Source organism: Schistocerca nitens, chromosome 1, assembly GCF_023898315.1.
Source record: "Schistocerca nitens isolate TAMUIC-IGC-003100 chromosome 1, iqSchNite1.1, whole genome shotgun sequence".
NCBI lineage: Eukaryota > Metazoa > Arthropoda > Insecta > Orthoptera > Acrididae > Schistocerca > Schistocerca nitens.
Window position 1 is genome coordinate 718,783,494 of NC_064614.1, and position 23,403 is coordinate 718,806,896.

Sequence of the window (23,403 nt, forward strand, 5' to 3'; positions counted from 1 at the left end):
AATCTTATAATTACATTGTTATTATTTAATCCTAAAAAGCTCAATGATTCTATAGAGAACAAATAGGTAAATAGTAGACGAATTAGGAGGGGCGTTCAGTGAGTAATGCAACTTTTTTTGCGAATTGCTTTGGGAAAAACGTGGAAATCGTTGATTGACTTCGTAGAATATTCCCGCTTCAGCCTCTATAGTTTCATGAAGTTCCCACAAGTGTCGGCTCTGTACAGTGTCTTCAAAGTGGGGTCTGTAACGGAGGTGCGCTCGAAGCAGAGAGCTGTCGTTGAGTTTCTTCTGGCGGCAAACTAGAGAGTCGCAGATAGTCTTAGGTGCTTACAGAATATCTACGGAGACCTGGCAATGAAAAACTGAACGGTGAGTCGTTGATCGGAGGCGTCTGTCATCGTCACAACAAAGTCGCGCCAACCATTCCGACCTACCGCGTGCCGGCCGGACGCAACAACGGTGACTCTTACAATGTAGGAACGTGGTGACAGTCTTATTCGAGATGATCGACGGAAACAGTGAAACGCCTCACTGCACAACTGGAAGTTTCTGTTGGTACTGGTGACACGTTTACTGGCTGGGGTACTCAAATTTGTATGACTCCGAGACCTCGCCACCTAACGGAAGACCATAAAGAGCAAGGAAGTACCGTTTGTGCGGGATTGCTCGCACATTACGAGGCCGATCATGATCATTTCTTGTCGAACATTTTCTGTCGAACATTATCACAGGTGATGAAACTAGGATTCGTCACTTCCAACCGAAAAACAAACTGCAATCCATGGAGGGGGCTTCTCCTCCGAAAAAAAAATTCAAAGCTGCACCTTCAGTCTGTAGAGTCTTGGTGACCATCTTCTGGGACAATGAAGGGGTTATTTAATCTGATATCCTCCCTCATGGTGCAATGAACCACTCTGATGTGTTTTGTGCTATCCTTAAGAAGCCGAAGAAACGGCTTCAACGTGTTGGTCGCTTCAAATGTGCAAAGAAAGAAGAACTTTTTATACTTCATGTCAACGCAAGGCCTCAAGCCCGTCTAAGCACTCTTGAGGAGCTCGCGAAACTTCATTGAACTGTTCTTCCTCAACCACCCTACAGCGCAGATCACACACCTTCCGACTTCCATCTGTTCGGCCCAACGAAGGATACCCTTCGCGAGAAGCAGTATGTAGATAATAGGAACGATGCGGCGAGACGTAAGCTCCTACGTCGGCCAGTAGAGTGGTAAAATGTGGAGTTACAGGCCTTCACAATGAGGTGGCATAAGGCCGTCTCATTGAATCGAGGATACGTTGAAAAACAGTGTTTTGTAGCCAAAAGAGTGGGGGATAAAACTAACTCGCTTTCAGAAATAGAATGCATTACGTAATTTATTGAAAAAAATGGTTCAAATGGCTCTGAGCACTATGGGACTTAACTTCTGAGGTCGTAAGTCCCATAGAACATAGAACTGCTTAAACCTAACTAACCTAAGAACACCAAACACATCCATGTCCGAGGCAGGATTCGAACCTGCAACCATAGTGGTTGCGTGGTTCCAGACTGTAGCGCCTACAACCGCTCGGCCACCCCGACCGGCGTTATTCATTGAAATCCCCACGTACGTTGTGCTCAACATACAAACGCGTGAGACATTCTATTCCGTTAATCCTTAGGGAATTCAGTATTATGAGATCCACAGTGTCAAGAAGGTACCGAGAAAACCAAATCTCAGGCCTTACCTCTCCCCACTAAGACAACGCAGAGGCCCACGTCCTTCCCTTAACGACCGAATGCAGTGGCGTTTGCGTAGATGTGTCTGTGGTTGAAATCTGGTTTCGCAGGACAGAGTGGATGAGGTTGTGGAAAGGGGCCAACATCAGTTACTGTTAGTTACGTTAGAACACACAACTTTATTCCTCGAAAGGCAATACTCAGTTTTCTCTTTAAAACAACAGCGTTCAATTCACGGCTAAGCACATAAGTAACTTCTCAAACATAAGGATTTTGAGAAAAGGCTGAAGACCTTAATTAAGTAAAATTAAAGTATCCTTAAATAATTCCTTTTAAGGCACCATAATTCAGACATACTGCTGAAGGCCTTACTTAAGTAAAATCAAAATATCTTCTCTTCTAAAGGCCCAAATAATATTTCGTATCAGCAAAGGAAGTTATCTAAAATGCAGGCATTTATAAATTTCGGCTAAAAGCCGTATAAAGGAAAATTTAAATTAATTCTTCGGCTGAAAACCCAATAATTTTTCAACACAATAAAAGGCAATCTTTAAAGACAAGTATTTACACAGTACAACAGAAACCATCTTAAGAAAGCTTGAAATATCTTGACGGCTGAAGGCCGAAACAATTATTCAAAAAACTTAAAGACAAACCTTAAGATAAGCATTTACACAGTACGGCTGAAGAGCATTTCAAGAGTTCAAAATAATTAAAGACAAACCTTACAGACAAGAATTTACACGTTACGGCTGAAGGCCACAGATTCTATATCAAACTTTGGTGAGGGTCTAAATACAGAGCAAACAATTATTTTAAATAAAACACGGCTGAAGGCCTAAAGTACTTCACATAAGGTTCGGCTGAAGGTCATACACAGAACAGACCAAATTAATACACGGCTAAAGGCCTGGCACAGTACTTGTGACAAAAGAAAATCACAATCACAAGCAACAGAACAGTGGTGCTCAGAAGTGTTCCAAAGGTCGGCCTGGGGGGAGGACTCTAACAACAGTTTCGGTTAGACAGGCAGCCAATCGTAACACTAAATAATTGGGTGGCAGGAAGACCTAGGGACGGATGCGAACCAACCAACAACCTAATCAGTTCCCTTCCGCCCGACCAACGGCACGACAACCGAAAATATCTGTGAGGACGAAGATCGCAGCAGCACTACGCCTTGATATTTGGCGTCTAAACACAGTCTAGGCACAATAACCACTCAAAGAAATATAAACTAACACCAAGGCTGTCGAACTACACGCCATGCCGGACAGCGTTAAAACGGCGAGGAAACACACACTCGCTACTCTGTCCCAACCGACCGACTGCCTACTCCAGTATGCAGACAGCATTCATAACTGCTCAGTGGAAATCACACAAGTTACACACAGTTCCACGTAAACACTTGCACCAATGACTCCGACAATCATAAAACTAACCACTATGGTACAACAAGGACGAATCAGAAATCGACACACGCAGAGTTTCCATAAGCGGTCGGCGAACAAATACACGTCGTACGATGAGACGACCTACCGACGACCAACCAGTATTGTCCGCACTCAAATTATGTGTGTCGGCTACGACCGGGCGAATCTTGGCTCTCCGGAGCTAACTGCAGCTCCATCCCGACTCCCTTGATGTCCGTTCGGAACTCGGAGACACGGCGACCCGGGCACACTGGCTGGGACCCAACCATGCACTTTCCCAACGGCTACGACGTCTATACAGAAGGAAGGAACCGATACACGTCCGGCAAGACGACCAACTGACGAGGCCCAGAAACGGTCAAAAGACCAAATACACGTCGCCCGATGAGACGACCGACCGAACGACCAACCAACGGTCGTTCCCGCTCCAGTCTCCTTCCGTCGGGCAGTACGTGTGTGTCGCCAGCGGTCGGAGAATACTGGCTGTCCGCTCCTCATTGGCACTCCGTCCCAACTGAACTCCCGACAGACGACGACCCGGAAAAACGCACGGTCGTCCAGAGATAGTACGACAGAGTCGTTATCGATAAGCGCTGCTGCTGCCACTCAAAGACAAGCAAAATCTGGGGTTAAAGAGCTGTGGCAGCAAACGACCGACGCGAGTCCTTTGATAAAAGCATGACCTTGCCCGCTGCGGCGCGCCCTCCTAGGCTCGTGACGATATTGGTTGGACCCGAGACAATTGGAAAACCGTGGCCTGGTAAGCTGAGTCATAGTTTCAGTTGGAAATCGGTATGGTAAGGGTCTACAGTGGTGAAGATCCCACGAAGCCATGGAGACTAGTAGTCAACAAGGCACTGTGCAAGCTGGGGGTGTCTCGATAATGTTGTTGTCAGCCTTTACTTGCAACGGAACGGGTCCCCTGGTCCAACTAAATCCTTCATTGACAGTAAATGGCTACGTTCGGATACTTGGAGACAATTTGCAGCCACTCATGGACTTTGTGTTCCTAAACAAGGACGTAATTTTCTCTGAGGGTAATGCGCCATGTTGCAAGGCCAGAATTGTCCGCTAATGGTTTGAAGAACGTTCTCGTCAGTACAAGTGAATGATTTGGCCACCATGATCGCCCTACAAGAATCAAATCGAACATTTGTGTGAAATAAACGAGAGGTCAGCTCGTGCGCTAAATAATGCACTGGCAACGCTCTCGCAGTTATGGACGGCTATACAGGCAGAATGGTTCAATATTTCTACAGGGCTTTCAGCAACTTGTTCAATCCCAGCCACGTGAGTTGATACAATACGCTGAGCCACACGAGGTGCTACACTTCATTAGAAGGTATCTCACGAATTCTGCCACTTCAGTGTAATTCTGTTTCATGATGGAGTGCAAATCACAGTAGCTCACATATAATCAAGAAAATCCGTAGGGATACTGGTTAGTGCGAGAGGTTGAATTTATGCTGAGAGTGAAAATCCGAGTTGTGAGTGAAGTGGAAGCTATCAGGGCGGAATTCATTACTTGGGGCAGTAGAATTAGGGCCGAGAAAAGATGAATCAGGCATTAACTTACGTAGAATGTGACATACAGACATAATGTCTTCGCGTGATTGCTGATTAATAAATGCTATTAATCAGTATTTCGCTGAATCGAAGGATGTGCACGAAGAGGATAAGATGTGAAAATTTCAGTAGTTACCAGGCCCTGTTTTTGAAATGTAAATGATCCTGTAGGTTCAAAATGCTTCAAATAGCTCTAAGCACTGTGGGACTTAACATCTGAGGTCATCAGTCCTCTAGACTTGGAACTACTTAAACCTAACTAACCTAAGGACATCACATACATCAATGCCCGAGGCAGGATTCGAACCTGCGACCGTAGCAGCAGCACGGTTCCGGACTGAAACGCCTAGAACCCCTCGGCCACACGGCCGGCTGTCCTGGTGGTACACGTTTGTGTGTTTGATTATACCAAATACTCTCTGATGAAATTATGATCCCATCAACGTCGGGCAATAAATTAATGAATGAAGGAAACTACATAAGTCATGCAAATAAATACAAAATGTGATCAAAAGTACCCGGACATCAACATGGATGGAGTTCACCTTTAGGCTCCATAACAGCTTCAGATCTACTGGAGATACATTCAACGAGATGTCTGAATGTTACGCGAGCAAAGGTTGAAAACAAAGAAATTAGTGAAGTTGGATGCTCCGTTCTGGAGTGAAAGCGACGATTTCGCTAGTAAAGAAGTCTTCTACTGGGTTCAGGCCAGTATATTTCAGAAACGTTAGTCTCCAGAAACCGTTGTCTGATAGATCCTGTTCGGTTAAATGGTCATTGTCATGTTGATATAGACTTCGTCTTCAAATTGTTCGTCTACTGCACACAATACACTATACTGTAAAATTCCCTTCCGTATTTAGCGTTTCCTTGAGTATCACTCCCCAACCATGGAAAATGCCCCTACACCGTAACATAAGCTCCTCTGTACTTCTCTTAGCACTGCACGTGATGGCAAGCAGCGTTCTATAGGTAATAGCCATACCTAAACCCAAACATCGGATTACCACACGGTATATTGCGATTCATCACTCAAGATCGCTCGTTTCTGATCATCCACTGTCCTGTGACGTACCTCTTTAAGTCACCTCAAGAGTTGCTTCGCATTTACTGCAAAACTTGTGGATTATGAGGCGCTGGTTAACCGTTGTACTGCTCTCTTTAGTATCCCTACACGCATTCACTGTGTTAGCAAGGCTGCTGGCAGCAGTTTGGAACTCACAGGTGTTTTCTTCCGCTGCTTTGGTGAGATTATTTACAATCAGCTCCTGCAATGCTCGAGGGTCGCTGTCCATCGTAATATGAGGTTTGAATGCTTGGTCTTGATTCAGCTGTGGTTAATTCTTCGTGTATCCACTTCACAATCGCGTCACCAACAGTAGACGTATGCAGCTTTAGAATGGTTGAAAGATCCCTGATGTCTTTGTTAGGCGGCATCCAATCATTAACCAAAATTCGAAGTCACTGAGCACTCTTTCTCTACTCACAACACTATATTCTCTGCCTCCCTTTATACCGGCGGTCCACTTCTCTTGGCATCTAGTAGTCAATTCCGCACTACATAGGGGTTTTTCGACACTTTTGATCAGATACTGTATACACACAATTTGAAAGTAGCCGGCCAGAGTGGCCGAGCGTTTCTAGGCGCTGCAGTCTGGAACCGCGCGAGCGCTACGGTCGCAGGTTCGAATCCTGCCTCGGGCATGGATGTGTGTGATGTCCTTAGGTTAGTTAGGTTTAAGTAGTTGTAAGTTCTAGGGGACTGATGACCTCAGATGTTAAGTCCCGTAGTGCTCAGAGCCATTTGAATCATTTTTTTAAAGTAGTCGAATGTTCGGTAACATTATCCAGCAGCATTTCTTTCAACCTTGCTTGTAGATACAATCTGAGAAAGAAAGAGAATCACGCAGAAGGTTCGGTTGCCTGTCAATGTCATTTAGTACACATTCACACCGTCGGCGGGAAGGTAAATGATTAGTTACAATTCTCTGCGACAGGTAGAGCGGTCACTAGGCTACATTAGTGTTGCTCGTGTTTAGTGCTGTCACTATGTCTCTTAGAGCATATAAGGGGCTTAAACAACGTCAGATGTCCACCAATCACTGCGAAAGACACGGAGACAATGGGTCCTCGTGTGATGCACCGTTACCGGCACCTCAGAGAATTTGGAAGTGCCGTCATTGTGGGTCTCCATTTCGTAGCCTGGTCGAATCATACAACTCCCAGGTTTGGGGGCATTCACATGGGAACCTAAGGGATAGTCACGTGTGACCGCCACAAGGGAGGATTGTCTTACTGAACACAAGCACATAGCAAGCCATTCACATCTGCTCCTACCGTCCGAGAACAGGTAATGGACTCCTTCCAACATTCCGTGTATCGGGAATTCTTGTTTTGACACTAGCAACAGCAGGAGTATGGAATTACCATCCCATACGTCGGCTGCCGTTAACACAACAGAGACGGCTCCTTTTGGAGTGGTGCCGTGACAGGGACGGATAGAATGCTCGCGGAAATGGATTTACGGGTAAGTCATATCACGGACGCCGACAAAACTCAGATAAAAATAAACGATCCCATGCCCTAACGGCTGGCTACGGTGCTACTCGCACTCGGATTTCCATCTGTAAAAAGTCTCTTGTTACTTCGGCCAGTTGTCATGTGTTGTCTTAACAACGCCAGCAAACTGTCGTGTTCCGCGCGCCACAGCGTGGGAAAGATTCGCTTCCAGTTCTGTTGCTCTTCAGATCATCAACTACTTACTCCCAGTGTTGCACTTTCTATCATGTCCAACGTTTTCCCAGTATTCTTGCCATTGAAGAAAATGGCTGTGAATCATTTCATCGATGATGTTTAGTACTCGTGTACTTGGCCTTATACTATCACCAAAAAACGTCACTTTTACCGGCTAAAAAGACTTTTTCTGCTTAACTAAACACATCCTGCAGCGAGATCGAGCAGTGAAAAATCGTAGATGGAACAGTAGAAAGTCGTGGTACTGCTAACTAGCTTAAAATAAATGCAGGTATCCATCGGTTTCCGTTAGCAGAACACGGACGATTTCCTTACCTTTTCCGCCAACATTCGAGTGTGTACTGCGTTTTAAATGACCTCGTCATTGAACGGACGTGACTCAATAACATTCTGCATCTTCATCTACACTCATACAAACACCGTGACGTACATGTTAGACTGTACTTCCTACTGTACCAGTTTTTAAGTCATCTTCCCGTTCTATTCGCATGTGTAGGGTTGGAAGAATTATTTCTTTAACGTCTCTGTCCTTTTGATCTCGTCTTTGCGGTACTCAGGGAGTGACACGAAGGGGACTGCAGTATATTCCTAGATTGCTCACTTAACAGTAGTTCTTGATATACTATAACTAGCGTTTCACGAGATAGTTTGCGTTCTTCTTCTTCTCAACATGGCATAGGCAATCCCCCATGTGGCAAACAGACCTGTGAGCGTTCGTGCTGCGGTCGATTCTTCGCACACGTTCAGTAAACACCGTTATCCTCTTTGGCACGAGTCTCACGCAGTTGAGCAGTATTCGTGGTGTCCGTCTCCTTGAAGACGGCTTGCATTTTCCAGGTGTCCTGTTGAAAGGAGTATACTGGGGCACAGTTGTATGTGGCTACAGAATAAGATAAGAATATTAATAAATTAAAATGAAACTAGGATACTATAAAAGACAATTGTCTCTAATAGGCTCGATAATGTGGATCGCTGACTGTGCGCGTCCGCAGAGCCAAAGATACTGCTTTGTTGGAGTAAGGCTCAAATGGTTCAAATGGCTCTGAGCACTATGCGACTTAACCTCTGAGGTAATCAGTCGCCTAGAACTTAGATCTAATTAAACCTAACTAACTTAAGGACATCACACACATCCATGCCCGAGGCAGGATTCGAACCTGCGACCGTAGAGGTCGCTCGGCTCCAGACTGTAGCGCATAGAACCGCACGGCCACTCCGGCTGTCGGAGTAAGGGAGCGCTGGGCACACAGTTGTAGGTAGCTGTCTGTCAGGGAACGACGTTGGAGTAGGCATTTTCTGTGGTGTGCTGGTGAAGCCACCAAGATTTAAATTAATGTAGATACGTCAATATTGTTGAATATGGAAGTAGAAGTCTTCAGGCAAATAAGGAAAGATTTAAATAATTCTGATTTTTGTTTCTTCCAGCTCTTTAGCATAGATGAGTTGGCTGATAATTTGTAATTGTTGAGCAAGCCCAGAATGAACGTAAACTGTTTCGAGATAAAGACTAATTAGATATTTCATTTTTGTAATGATTTTAAGATTTGTTAACAGAACTGTATGTAATTTGATGATTTACATTTATGAAGTGAGATAATACCTGCTGTTTAAATCTTATTTTTTGTGAATCACTTGCGGGAAATGTAACTTCAGTTGTTATATGTTTTTGAAAATTAACTTGTAATATAATTTTGTAAGAAAACTCAGCGTCATTGTTTCACCATAATCAGTACTGCCTCCCTGTCCAGGTCACGTATTGTTAAATAAGTTGATTTTCTTAAATGTTCTCTTTTATCAGCTAAATGAATTTCATGAGCATTTCAAGTATTATGTCCTGCATTGAACACTGCTGAGCCAGTGATTAGAATATAGATTTTTCTTTTTGAGAGACCAGAATATATCGCGTTACTCCTTTGCTGCTTTAGATGTAAGACAGTTTAATTTTATTTTTGATGTCTACAGGGACCTAAGTTACTAGTTTGGAACAGGCCCAAATGACTCAGGGCCTAAGGGGCTGAATGTATTCTGCAGTGACTGTATTTCTTTATTGATATTGTGAGTTGCATTGCCCAATCGATTCGTGTCAAGTTTTGCTAACAATAACAAAGAGTAAGCACACCACTTGCAGTTACAACACACACATAACAATTCGAGTTCTGTACCCATTCCACAGATCAGACTTCATTCAACATAATCGTAACATTTCTGTCATAATTTTTTTGTTAAAGAAAGTTACACCGATAATTAACGTCCTGCCAATTAATCGATCTGCCATTTGCTCTCCTACGACTGGAACAATGTGATGGTTGTGTTTCACCCTGGGATTTGACTTAAAATAATTTCACTTTAAATAGATAACATAACAAATGTCACACTCAGATGTTTGTATGAGTTAGCTGATTCCAGTAATGTCATCATATTTTCGTTTTATGACGTGCACAGTTTTACATTTCTGAACATTAAAGCAAGTTCCTTACGTCGCTCCAATTGGAAATGCCATGAAAATCTGAAAGTATGTCCAGTTCTTTGTTTTCTTAAATAGAAGATGAACAGTTCAACATCGTCAAATGAGAAGGAAAGAGAACCGTAAGTGATTGAAGAAGAAGGAAAAAAAGAAACAGTATTTTCATGCTGAAAGGCTCAGAATTATTATAAGTCCAATGAATGTTAATTAATTTACCGATCTTTGCTCTTCTTTTGGGTTGAGTGCATACAGGTTACTACAAGTTCCAGTTATTTTTGTGCATAGTCGCCGCTTCGACTTCGACATCTGTCGTAGCGTTGTACCAATTTCCCATACCGTCATCATAGAAGACAGCGGTCTGTGCTTTCCGCCACCTTTTTATCCCGGTCTGCAATTTGTCGTAAGTGATAAAATGTTGTCTTCATAACTAGCGGTTCATTTGAGAAGAGATGACCATCAGAGGAAGCCATTCCAGGTTGCATGATGCGTGATCGAGCACTTCCAATAGAAAATTCTTCAGGGGCTTCATTGCCCATGGAGTGTGAGGCCGAGAATTGTCAACAGTAGGAAATGCATGATAGGTGCGTTTTGTGGGGTTGCGTTAAATCAGCCTAAGCCTCTCAGCGGGCACTCATTCTGAGTAGGAGACATTATTATTCTAGGCAACGTTAAGTGCTTATAGTGTTATCAGAACTGAAAACGACGAGGCACGATCGACATCATACTAGAGACACAGTCCGAAACATCTTCTTCATATTTTCACTGTCGTTTCCATTTCGCGGCATATCAAACCTTACTTTTCGAGTAACCATCGTACGTAATTGACGGTGTGTCAGATGGGTGTTCTGGTTGCGGATAATTAATTTAAGTGAGATACGTATTCTTATCAACACTCAACTTGTGAATCTTCTAATCGACCTGTAGACGAGATATAATGTTGCTATTATCATGAACGGACAAGTTTCGTCCATTCGTTTTTTAAAGTGATCTGGGGTCGTGTGTTGGGCGACGTAAACACAGTTCTATACACGTCTCCACAAAGACAAGTCTACTGATGTTAAGTCGAGTTAATGTGCATGTTATTCCCGAGGACCACGCCATGCTAACCATCTACCAAGAAATCTATTTCCATTCCTTGCACAACATCAGCTGCAGAATAGGCTGTAATAAATAGAGTGCTGCAGCCGCAAACCAGCTCTGATGTCTAGTCTGAAAGTCACAAGCAGAGCACCTAAATTGTCTCACGGCATCGACGAGGGCCCCTTCTTTGGCATGGTGTTGACATTGACCGAGCATCAGCAACAGATCGACATACTTGTTACTTGTATTTGACACGTTTATTCCATGTCCATATTCGTGCCAACCGGAACCCACATCGTTTGTGCATTGCGGCCTACCTTGTATTCGAGTGTGTAAGGATACATTGTACAGTCTAACAGAACAAGACTTCAAACAGCACATTGAGGTAAATTTGCCCCACGGGACACAACCTACTTTACATCTAGTCTGAAGTCATTTTTAAATGCACTCAGAGTTGTGCATTCAGTACAATGGCCACTCACTTGGTAAACCTCATTTTAAAAAACATTTCAACAAAAGAACAGTCACCTGAACACAGCTAATGATTTCCAGCTGGTTAGCCCATCCGTAAAGCTTTCCACAAATTTTCAATTTTTTAAGTTACTGCGATAAACACCTTACTTCAACTGCGTCTAATTGGTAGAATGGAAACTATTCCTAAATCTTTGGTTCCAGAGAAGCCACTACCTTGGCAAATACTTTCTATTTTATTTTTCTCACTTATTGTTTCCCACCATCTTTGTTTCTTAGTCCTTCAAGTCGTACAAAGTCCATAGAGGCTCGCAAGTTGTGAAGTCCATTTTCCAGTGAATGGAGGTCACTCCTTGCGTGGTAATATGCAGGTGTGCTACTTCTTCTTCACTGCTTATTTGAAATCTTGCAGAATACTACACCAACGCCACTAGCAAAGCACAAAATCTCATATTCTCGCGACGTTCTTTATCAAGACGTTCATTACGTCGTCCCTTAGAGCACACTGCTGGAGAACGGAGTCTGAATACCTGGAGGACGGGGCCAGTATCTTCAGCTTGAGCTACGTGCAACGTTTCCTCTAATTAGAATTCAGTATCATATTTCTACCCACGTTCTTAGATCTGGATGTTTCAGAGAACCCTAGTTTCCAGTATGCTAGTTAAATGAAAAGTGGAATCGTCTGTACCATGTCGTGTACATCTGAATAAGTTTGTGTGTGTGTGTGTGTGTGTGTGTCTGTGTGTGTGTTGCATGTGTGTGCGGTATGACGAGAGACTGTTAGATGCGAGATGAAAAGCAGGAACGCGTCAAACAAAAGAAACAATCCAAGTTTATGAACGAATTTGAAATAAAAAAAACAGATTTTTGCACCTTTGTTTATTCTTTCTTCTTTTTATTGCTGAGCGACTACACGTTAGGGAGCGTATACAGCATGTGCACGAACTAGTGCGCGCAGATGTGTGTGTGTGTGTATATGTGCTTGTTTGTGTGTGTGTGTGTGTGAGAGAGAGAGAGAGTTTGTACCGCGAGTTATACATGCAAACGAACAGAGTATGTAACATTTACTCTTGATGTGCGGAAGTAATGTTGTTCCTGTTATCCGTAACAATATTTACAGGGAATCGTAAAAAAAAAAATACCGACAAAAGGTGCGAAGTAGTGGTAGAAGAAGGAGCGAAACGAAACTTTCATGGAACAGATTGTCGCTGTTATTCCTTCTTCTTATTCGTCTTCTTCTTTCACGTCACATAGATATACTCATCTGACAAAGAGATACACATGTCACTAAAACTCTACGGTACAAAATATGTTGTAACTGAAAGCAGCTTCTTTAAGAATTTTTATTATCAGTACTAAAAGATAGCCACAATTATGCTTAGTTCGAATATAATTTAATAATACCTTTGGTTGAAACTTGTACTGTTATAATGGTGCAACTTAATCTTTAGTTTCATTCTTGTTAATGATAACCGAAAGCAGTTCATATTACTGTGTATTAAACTCGCGATCTCTTGGCAAAGAAGAATTGTCAAGTGAGAAGTGCTCCACAGTGGCGGTGTGATTATCATTATATAAAAGTAGCGCCTGCAATGCCAGTATTGGTTTCATTGATGGACTATTGAAATCTAGTATTCCATACGAGAAAACAGTTATTATGTGTCTCTAGCCAAACGGTTGCTACCCCTCTTGATAAATTTGTAAAATACTGAATATACTCGCTGTTAAGCAGCATGAAGTGCACAGAAAAAGTAAATTATTTTCTTCCCTGGCTTGTCCCTACAGTTCTCATTAACAAACTGCACCCACAGTGCGAAGGCTGGTTCTAAATGTCGTTATACACCCTGATTGTCTTTCTCTACAGATATCTGCGACCAGGTAATACATCTTCTAAAGTCATCCCTCAGTCATCTGTGAAGAGTAACGTTAAAAGTATGCTGGCTAAGGTAAACTTCGAAGTATTTCTGAACAATGCTTTTTAGACTCTACTTATTTTACGAAAATGAAATTTCGTTCAGGACTTGGCTGCACATGTTTCATGTAAACATTATCTTGCTGAATATTATGCACACATATAAAGTTTGGTCTACGCATAAGCAATACGTTTTTCAGAAGGCGTCTCCCCTATCGCATATTTGTAACAATTCAAATTTTCTTTGTATTCTCTTTATTTCTAAATTACATTTACCCTAAGCATAGCACTCACACCTCTTTTTACTCAACTCGTTTTTCTGCCTTTATTACAATCTCCATTGCCATCCTAGCTATTCCCGAAGATCTAGAGTAAGTCACATCAATCTGTCCTTCTAACGTTCTACATTGACTTCTTCTGTAGCTGTATTATGCATCTTCGGAGCGCAGACTCGAAAATATCAGCAGTTCCTCCGTCTGTACATCCCTACACTCAAAGTTAATATAACACACGATGCTTTTGTTTAAAAATTGTGTGTCGATTCTCTTTATCAGGACGTTTGTTTCAATGATACCTTTGAAGAATTTTCTTTTACTTTGATTTATTTTGCTGACCATGAGTATTCGAAAATATGTGATGCACATTGTTTACAAGCATATGTCAACATTTATGTTCTATTTTTATGAAACTTCCTTTGTGCACATTATCTAGTTATCGGTATTCCTCGGGGCACATATTGGTTGAAAGCACCGATGATAGCTGTTAATAAGTGGAAATCGATTTACAAAAGTGAATAAATAAAACACGATTTTGCGACTGGTTGGTGCATATTTGGTAATTTTATGGTTTACGGTCTCTGGACGACGTGGTAAGCACATGGAGCCCACCATTCGTTCCTAATTCCCTAACAATACCAAAAATCATGATCTAGTATCCATAAATCTCATATCGTTTCATACAGTATATCGTTTTTTATTTATAATAACGTTTTTCTTAAACGAAACGTTTCTCGTCATAGCTGTCAGTGCAATTTTTATCGCTCTCTTTATGAACACTATTGCAGTAAGCGCTTCAGGTAACAAATTTTTTTAACAAATGGCATGTACTTTGTTGTTAACCACCGCTCTTCGGGAATTCACAGTGATGGGGACCTTACAGATGAAAGATTTACAAGTTATGAAACTGGTATCCTACTGTTAGCTTGCAAATCATCACTTTTTAGTAAGTGCTGCTTTTACAAGTCGTATGGAATATTAAGCAAACAGAGACAAAAACCAGATACATCATCAAATTTAGAAGATGCCAGAGAGGTATTTCGGAAGGAAATCTATGACGATGGGTCGCGATTTGTGCTTGGAAAACTCAGTAGGTAGGACACTTTCCCGCGAAAGGTAAGGGTCCATGATTAGAGCCCCATTACGCCACGCAATTTTAATCTGCCTGGTAGCTACTGTTAAACATTGGTAAGAAGAAAATTCTGAGATTCGGAAGAGAAAGTAATAGAATTTGCCGACTTTCCAATACCTAGTCAGCTGAAGATCCTGTCTAACAAGTTGTACGATTAAATTTACCGCCGAAAATGTTATTGTGGAATGTGAGGCTGTCACAGAGCCTCAAAGGAAATTACAACGGTACTCTAAAATGATTTCTTTGATTTTCCAAAAGAAAATTACTTAGCACCTTATCAGAACTGTAATGGAGATTCGTAAGTGAAGCAATGGGTGTAGTCGGTGAACCATATATAAGTCCACAGTGAAGTTGCTTTGGTCACTTTCAACAAACCAAGTAAACAATTAACAATTGTAGAAAAGTTTCCTAAGTTTACTAGATGCCAGTAAATTAACATACGTTTACTGTTTCACCTCCTATCACCACTAAAATCACAGTGCCCACATTTTCAGCAGAAAATGAGCTCACAGTCGCCTTGTTTACAGCATTTGCTCTCTCTTCGTGATTGTTTGACGATGAACATCAACGAACATGTTCAGTCATAACACCTCATCTATGATTCAAATTGATGCGCTAACGTAGCCTCGATATTTGGGCTGTTTAAATATCCAAACTTTGTTATCGGAGCTACAGATATGATTCATTTGTCTAATGGGATGAATCATAAGCGTCTCGTCGTTATTTGTACCCTGTGGAATTTGTCAAGTACGAGCTGGAATTCATCAACTGCAAACTTTCACTGCAACGACACTCATGTCTGCGATTACAGATACCCCTAAGAGTGAACAGAAAATATAATTATGCATGAGATACCTGTGTTAATAAGTTGCGAATACCACATTCTCGGACTTTTTGCCGTGGTAATTCAGGGCGAAACCTTGATCTTCCACGAATGCCTCCCTCGTCTTCGTGTGGAGCAACTGGCTGCTGTGGTGGCCTTATATAATCTATAGACGGCTTCTGATTGGTCGGTAATTACGTAATGCTGCCACACGTGTTGTCAACGTGAGCGCTGATGCCCGCACTGTTCCCGTAGTAGCGTAAACTTCGCGACGAAAATACTTACCTATCCTCTGCATCGAGAGCTGATTCCATGTGCCTCTAAGATTATAGCCCGCTCTCACAGTTGACGTTCTTCTCACAAATTCTTATTTCTATAGCCTGTTTAATCACGGAATCCAAGCCTGTAGGAGCCTGGGATGAAACTCTCGTTTCGCCAAGCAGCATTTTGTGTTTTTCTTTGTGGGTCTGGGTTCAGCAGTTCGCCAATTCACAATTTTTAATATGCTATTAATGTTCTGCACAGCGGACGGAAACGGTACTATTGGACCGTCCGATGTGATTTCACGGATGTTTCAAATCCCAGGGATCCCGATGCCGAGACTGTCCTTAATAGGGCCTAGTGTATCCTTTCAAATGGAGTCAAGCGCTCAGTATAAATTGCACGGTAGGAATAGACTGGGGTTCGTGTAAACTTGACTCGCCATTTGTAAGACATTTCTTACAAAAGATTATGTCAACAAGTCTCGCACGAAATACTATCGACCACATGACCAAACCCAGACACTCCCACCTGAGCTGAGTCCAACTTGATGCCATAAACAACACATTTCAGTCCCTCGTCCTCGAACATCCGACGTCGGGCATCCACCACCTGATTATCAACTCCCCTAATATGCCTGACTTTAAAACAAAAGGTGGAAATGCGTATCGCCTACTGAGCAATGATTCCTTTTTTCCAGGGACCCCTAAGAACCCAGCTAAGCGTATGCTTATTGGTCTCTAAAAGAAATGCTCTATGCTCCACATAAGATTTTTCGAGAGCAAAGACAGCTACCAAGGCTTCCCATTAGTAGGCCATTTTGCACTTGTAAGAGGACATCCGCTATCCCAGAATTGGACGCATGTATTTAGACCACGAACAGAAGCTCAAGGATTGTAATAGACAAACCTAGTGTTAATGGTTTCAAGGGATGCCTGATGACTTTCGTCCCACCTATAAACGACGCCATTCTTGCAAATATCATTAAGAGAACTGGGTAACGCAGCGAACATCGGCACAAATTTGCGAAACAAATTGGCCATGCCAATGAATCTGGCGAGACCTTCTTTGTAAACAGGTGCGTGGAACTTTCACTAGCGTGCTCCTGGGTGATCCTCATGCTGTCGTTCCCAAAATAGAATCTGACGGCGTGTTAACACGATTTTCAATGCTTTCAAGGACAAGATGACAGCTCCCGTTACAAACCAAAACGATCCCTGTAAGTTCATATAGCACCAAAGGCGGTAATGTTGAAACTAAGCAGTTACTTTTATCATTTCAACACTGACATACAGAATTTTATCTGAAAAAGGTAACTCAAACTTGACTTAGTCATTTATTACCCACAATATACAAGCCCAAAGCAATTTTACTGTTGTACAGTGGCAACACGACTCACAGTAATTAACACAAAAGAATCGCACTGTATTGCAAGAAATCCTAACAATAACCCATTCTTATTCATAAGTCACTTACTTCACACAAAATCTTCATAACTACAGCAACTACAGCAAGTAGCAACAACAGCCAGCTAAATAAAAAGTTCTAACTACTATAGCCTCTAATTTCTAGGAGTCATACGGTTAGCAAAAGAACGATTATGTTGAAGGGGAAACAATGTATTTAGAAAATTTCACCTTATGTGACATCCAGTTATAAAAATCATTTACTTGTCAAAAATTCCTCTGTCAAAACATTACCAATAAAAAATTCATCACCCTACATTTCCTTTCGTTTCGCTTTACAATGCATGTCCCACCAGAACTATCTCCTCTAAGAAAAACATGTCCATACACTTCTCTATCCTCTCGCTAACTGCTAGTCCTTCCAAAAGCAGGTTCTTTTTCCGAGTGCGCAGAGCGCTGTCAGCGACATTAACACAATCTATAGCGCTGCCAACATATAAAACAGGCTACTTACATAGCCCCCCCCCCCCCCCCGGCGGCCTCAAAAAATCTTACAAAGTGTTTTGGGCAGTGCCAAGACTAAATTGTTAAACTTTTTATGTTAACAATATCAAATAGAGCAGATGCACAAAAAGGTGGAGTAATATGCAGTTGGGTAATAGAGTAACAATTCTCTTCACAGTCTCGAAAGATAGTCCTAATGATTCATCAGAAGAGAAGTCTATGGTAGCTTTACTCACAAAGGCTGATCAGTATATGAAAATTCACAAGTAAGTAGTGGAGAAACACGCAGTTTTGAAGAGGTGGTATTGTCCTCATCACAGAAATTAGTGCTGACTCTTGACATGAAAATTTCAGTTGGTATCGTGAGATTGGTAATGAGCCACAACAGAGCAGACCCACAGCAGTATCAGTCGAAGTCTTCAAGAATATTGATAGAATTGGTGGGTCACCACAGAGCAGTCCCACTGCTGTCCTAGTAGAGATAAAGATAGTGGTGGGCCACCAAAGGTGCAGACCCCTGTAGTCCTTGTAGAGGTGGCCAGCAGCCATCCGTTGCGATGTGTGGGTGCACAGTCAAGATTGAAGAGTCTTGTGGGTAATACAGCAAGTCTGTGAGCGACCACTGTGTAGTCAGTATTAAAGCATATTACAAGTTCTTGAGGCACCACTTCTGCACTCACTAATAATTTTCTTTTTGCAATGCAATACTTTTAACCAGTCCCTTGCTGGACAACACACTTGCAAGTACTAAGACAGTAATATAATCTCTGAGATGTGATACACGTAATATGACCAACAGAGAAATGTGTGCAGTATCAATAATCCATACTGTTTACCTAACTGGTGTCTACACAACTACAATTTCTACGGCATAAGAAAACAATTACAAATGTGAGGAAAACATAATTATAGTAAAGAACATGATAATTCAAATGACATTCGTATTAATACAGGCTTTGCCAAAAGAATTGAAACAAGCATATTTACCAGTATTAAATGAATTATGACATAAGTAAATAAATGAAAAATGAGAACATCAGTAGATGCATTAACTTGGTAGATGAATATTTAAAGAAAAAATAATGACTGAATATCTTCCTAAAGTACAGAACATGGTACATAAACAGTAATAAAGTTTGAGGATAACAGTATTCCTTATCATAGCGAATGCAGCTTAGTATTAGAAGGAAAAAAATTTCTATCAAATTTCTCTTATCAGGTAAACACAAAGAGGTAGGAGGAACACAGGGACACAAGGGTAAACATAAAGAAAGTGGACTAACACAAAAGGAAAGGACAGGATCTGTTTTCAAGTGCAAATGTGCCAAAGTTAAGATGTCAGTGTAACATTTGATTCTGCACTAATTGTAGTGTGCATTTTATACCTCTGTTTCATTTTTCTCGTTTCAAGAACACCTTTCATGCAAATTCCTTCTTTACTTTCAGCCAAAACTCGTTCAGTTCCAAACAAAAAAAGTTAATTTAGTTCTCGCAGACCTCTCCTACTTCAATAGTTTCCACAAAAAATTCCTATCTAAGAATACTATATATATATATATATATATATATATATATATATATATATATAATTTCAACCAGTGTGTATTCTTCCGTATTTTTCTTAACTCAATACTAACTTCCAACAAGATCCTACCTAAACCTGTTGTCACTAGACCCTACTTATATCTGTTCATTTCCTGCTTGAAAATAATTGTTCCTCATTACACAATACTCTTTGACCTGACCTTTTCCTTACAGCTTCTCACTGCATTTTTTCCAAACTCATCATAACTCATTTTCCTGTATAGTGTACACCTTCTTAAGATAACTTAAATCTACTGAGTTCAGATACGTAAACTAGAGAATGAGGCAATTCAGCAGCACAAAAAATTAACCGAAAAACAATGACAATAATGCAAATTGGAATGCTAATAGCAGCATATCTAAATTAGCAAGGGAAACGCAACATTACAACTAATATAACCAATATGTAGCAAACAAGAAAGATAAATCAGTGGTAAATGTAATTTAGCACTGTAATACAAAGAAAAATTCAGTAGGACATTGCTTGAAAAACAGCAGCAAAAAAATGCAATAACTTGTACCTAAACATCACAAAGCACAAGCAGAAAAAATGTTACAGGGAAGATAGCAATGGAGATGAGAGAAATATATGTGCAATCTTACAACGTGAAGTACAATGATTCTATGTCACAATTAACACTACAGTGGATCACCACAACAACTTATTCTAATAAAAAATATTACCAAGCTTTTGAAAAGAAAATTATGAATTCTGTTCCTGTTACTAGTCCTTTCTCCTTCTTATTGTCCTTTTCTTTCCAAGTTCTCTTTTTTAAGAATGTATATCATAACATTATTATTTAAAGGATCTATTGACAGAAAGTGGTAACATCAGCATATGTATTGAATTTTATCTTATAAAACTGAATTTTATTTTAGAAATTCAATGCTGCAACGGAGCTAGAAATCAGATATCAAATAAAATAAGCAAATATGTAAACTGAAAAGCTTAAAAACATATTTTAATAGCCATGTGGCATTTCATATGTCAGTATAAATTCTCTCAACTCTCTTAGAGAGACACTTCTTATAATCATCAAAGTTTCTCATCAGTTCAGTAATATTTCAGTAAGTAACAGAAAGTACGAACTCCAACAAGTAACAGTGTGTGACGTGTTTGTGGTGTGTTCTGCAAAGAAATCAGTAGCATGGTCAACGCCCATTCTTTTCTACGGCTATGTGAGCACTTACGGGAGTATGGCGAGCTTAAAATGAGCAGAAGTGGCACCAGTAAAGTTGACAGGCAACAAAACAATGGCTATCGCGCATTCCAGTACAGCAAAGCATTACGATAAGGTCACATATACCCTTTACCAACATATTTACGACAACAGTTTCAGCTACACTGACGGTTTCATAGAAATAAAAAAAATTCACAGGTAGAAAAATTACAGGATATGTGTGTAGAAACGAAATCTCATCAATAATAGTGTCCAAAATGTTCCGTCGGCATTATGGTACTCACATTCACATATATTCTTACTTTCTGATTTGGTCATAACCATATCTTGACGTCATTATACACATTGTCATCGTAACCATACCATCATAAGACATCAATCAAATCTCAAAATCGTCGTAGCTTCCTTTAATAATCCCAAAACCTCTGAAAAAAAGCTCTCTGCTCGTTTCAGCAGTGTCATCTACCTCGAGCGTGGTTCAAAAATCATGATTATATACAATATATCACTCAAATCTCTCGCAGCATCACAATGGTACCGAAAAGTGAATAGTTCACAAAATGCCGACAAAGAACAGTATCATAAATGCAAATTAATCCAACTGTGTAATTACTTAAGTATGTATCAGACACGTAGTAAAAATGTTCATTTCTCTCTGTTAAAAGACCAGATTGCTGTGTACTTCTGTGTTAGAGAAATATGGTACCGATGTATAAAACTGTATAAGCGAATACCATATTAGCTAGCGCTCCTTGCGCCTGCCACACTCATCGTACCCAAATTGGGCATACCCCATTGAGGGATAATGTAATTAAACCTCAGGTTTTACAAATTAAACTGCGGAATAAAATGTATCACCGAAAAACTTCACTGTATAATTCTAGTTCAAAATATTTCTAATAATGTTTCAAGAATAAAAAGTAATCACTAAAATGCGCTAAACTGAACTTCTTACTGTCAGTAAATTTGTGTCATTGCTTAGCAGTAAAAATGTGCCAAGTGTCATATTTATCGTCGGTGATAATCAAAATTCTCGAAAAATCGTTGTACTCACCTCATCATATACGAGAGTAAAGGGTTATGCGTATAAATGTCGTGGTTATTACGTTCATTGCTGTGAACTTGATAGTACTATACTGTAACGTATTGATGTGAGACTGTGCAGACATAAAACAGATACTGCATATAAGCACTAATGAAAACTGTGTCACTCATAAGTAGAGTCGTAACATAATCGTGTAGCGGTCAAAAAAAACCAAATTCTGTGTCATCTGTGACCTCTCAGAAAGTACTTCAATTAAAGATGCCTTTTCAAGTAAACCTCATTAGCAGTACATGTTCCAAGAATGTGAGCATTATAGTCGTGACATAGTCATACAACTAACAATAAAAACCGTACACACAATATGACTGTGTCGTCTGTTCCTACTAAAACTGTACTCGTTAAATTACTTTCTCGATATTTTCCACAGGTTCTTGACTGAATAGTTAACTTCAGAACATCGCTGCAAACTAACAGTTGGTAACTGTGACAAACTGTAAGAGTAACTTGAAGTGAAAACTATTATAGCAAAAACCAAGTCATTAAGCAAATTATTTCTCAGTAAACGGTTTTACATGAGAAATATGCTGTAATACTTTACTCTTCTTAGTATGCAGAGTTTCAACCTCGACGCAATTATCATGGAGTACACGTCGGATCCTGTAAGGTCCCTTGTAAATCAGAAAGTATTTTTGACTCAAATGTTTCTTCTTATGTGACAATGAATGGGCTTTAATGAGAACTTTTTGACCAATGTGTAGTTTCTTTACATTTGTCTTACTGTGCAATTTTCTCCTTTTGTCTGCAGCAGAATTTATATTTCTAAATTCCGAATCAATTCTGTCTGTTGTCGAAGTTTACGTGCACTAGGAAAAGCTCTCTGATTCTATTCAGTGGTTCCTCCTTCTTCAGTACAAGAATGGGTGGTAAAGCAGTTGAGTCATGAGGCATTTCATTCAGTACATTCTGAAGTAGGTATAAGTATCTGTCCCAATACTGATGCTTTCTGTAACAATAAAGACTGCAAAGTTTCTTTCATAGGGCATTCAGATGGGTTACAATGTGGAGAGTACAATGAAGTATAAACAGGTTAGATTTTATGATTCCGAAGCATGCGTGAGATGTTAATTTTGGTGCGTTTTCTGAAATGAACTTGTCAGTGGTTCCAGCTTAACGTAATAAATTTTTAACAAGGGCGTTGGATACAAGGCGTCCTGTGGCTTTGAGTAACGGTGTGAAAGAAACAAATTTTGAAGTAAGTTAAACAGTGATGAAAACGTACGAAAATACATTCAATGGTTTAACAAAGGTTACCAGAAGATCAACTGCTGCTAATTCCTTTAATCTGGTAGGAATAATATGAAACAATGGAGTGCGATGTGCGATGGTAGAAGGTTTAGCTTTTTGACGAAGTTTGCAAATAGACAGAACTCTCCTAATTCTCTTTTCAATGTTGTTAAAATAAAAATATGAAAACATTTTCGTGGACCAAGCTGTGCGTAGCTGAAATGATGTACCGGATGAGTTATAAACAAAATCGTTAGGAACACAAAGCACCCACAGCTTGTCATCAACAGTGCAACGATTGAACAGTATGTTATTTCTAACCAGATAATAATGACGAATCTGCATGTGTCTTTTCATACCATTTACTTTTAATATCTTTGTAAATCGGATCCTTGTCTTGCTCATGAGCAACGTCTTTTAAAGATGCAATGACGAAGTTTCCAAAAGCTGCATCTTGAATGTAAGGAATATTGAGATTTTTCTCAAGGTTAGCTTCTGTGTTGCTTTTC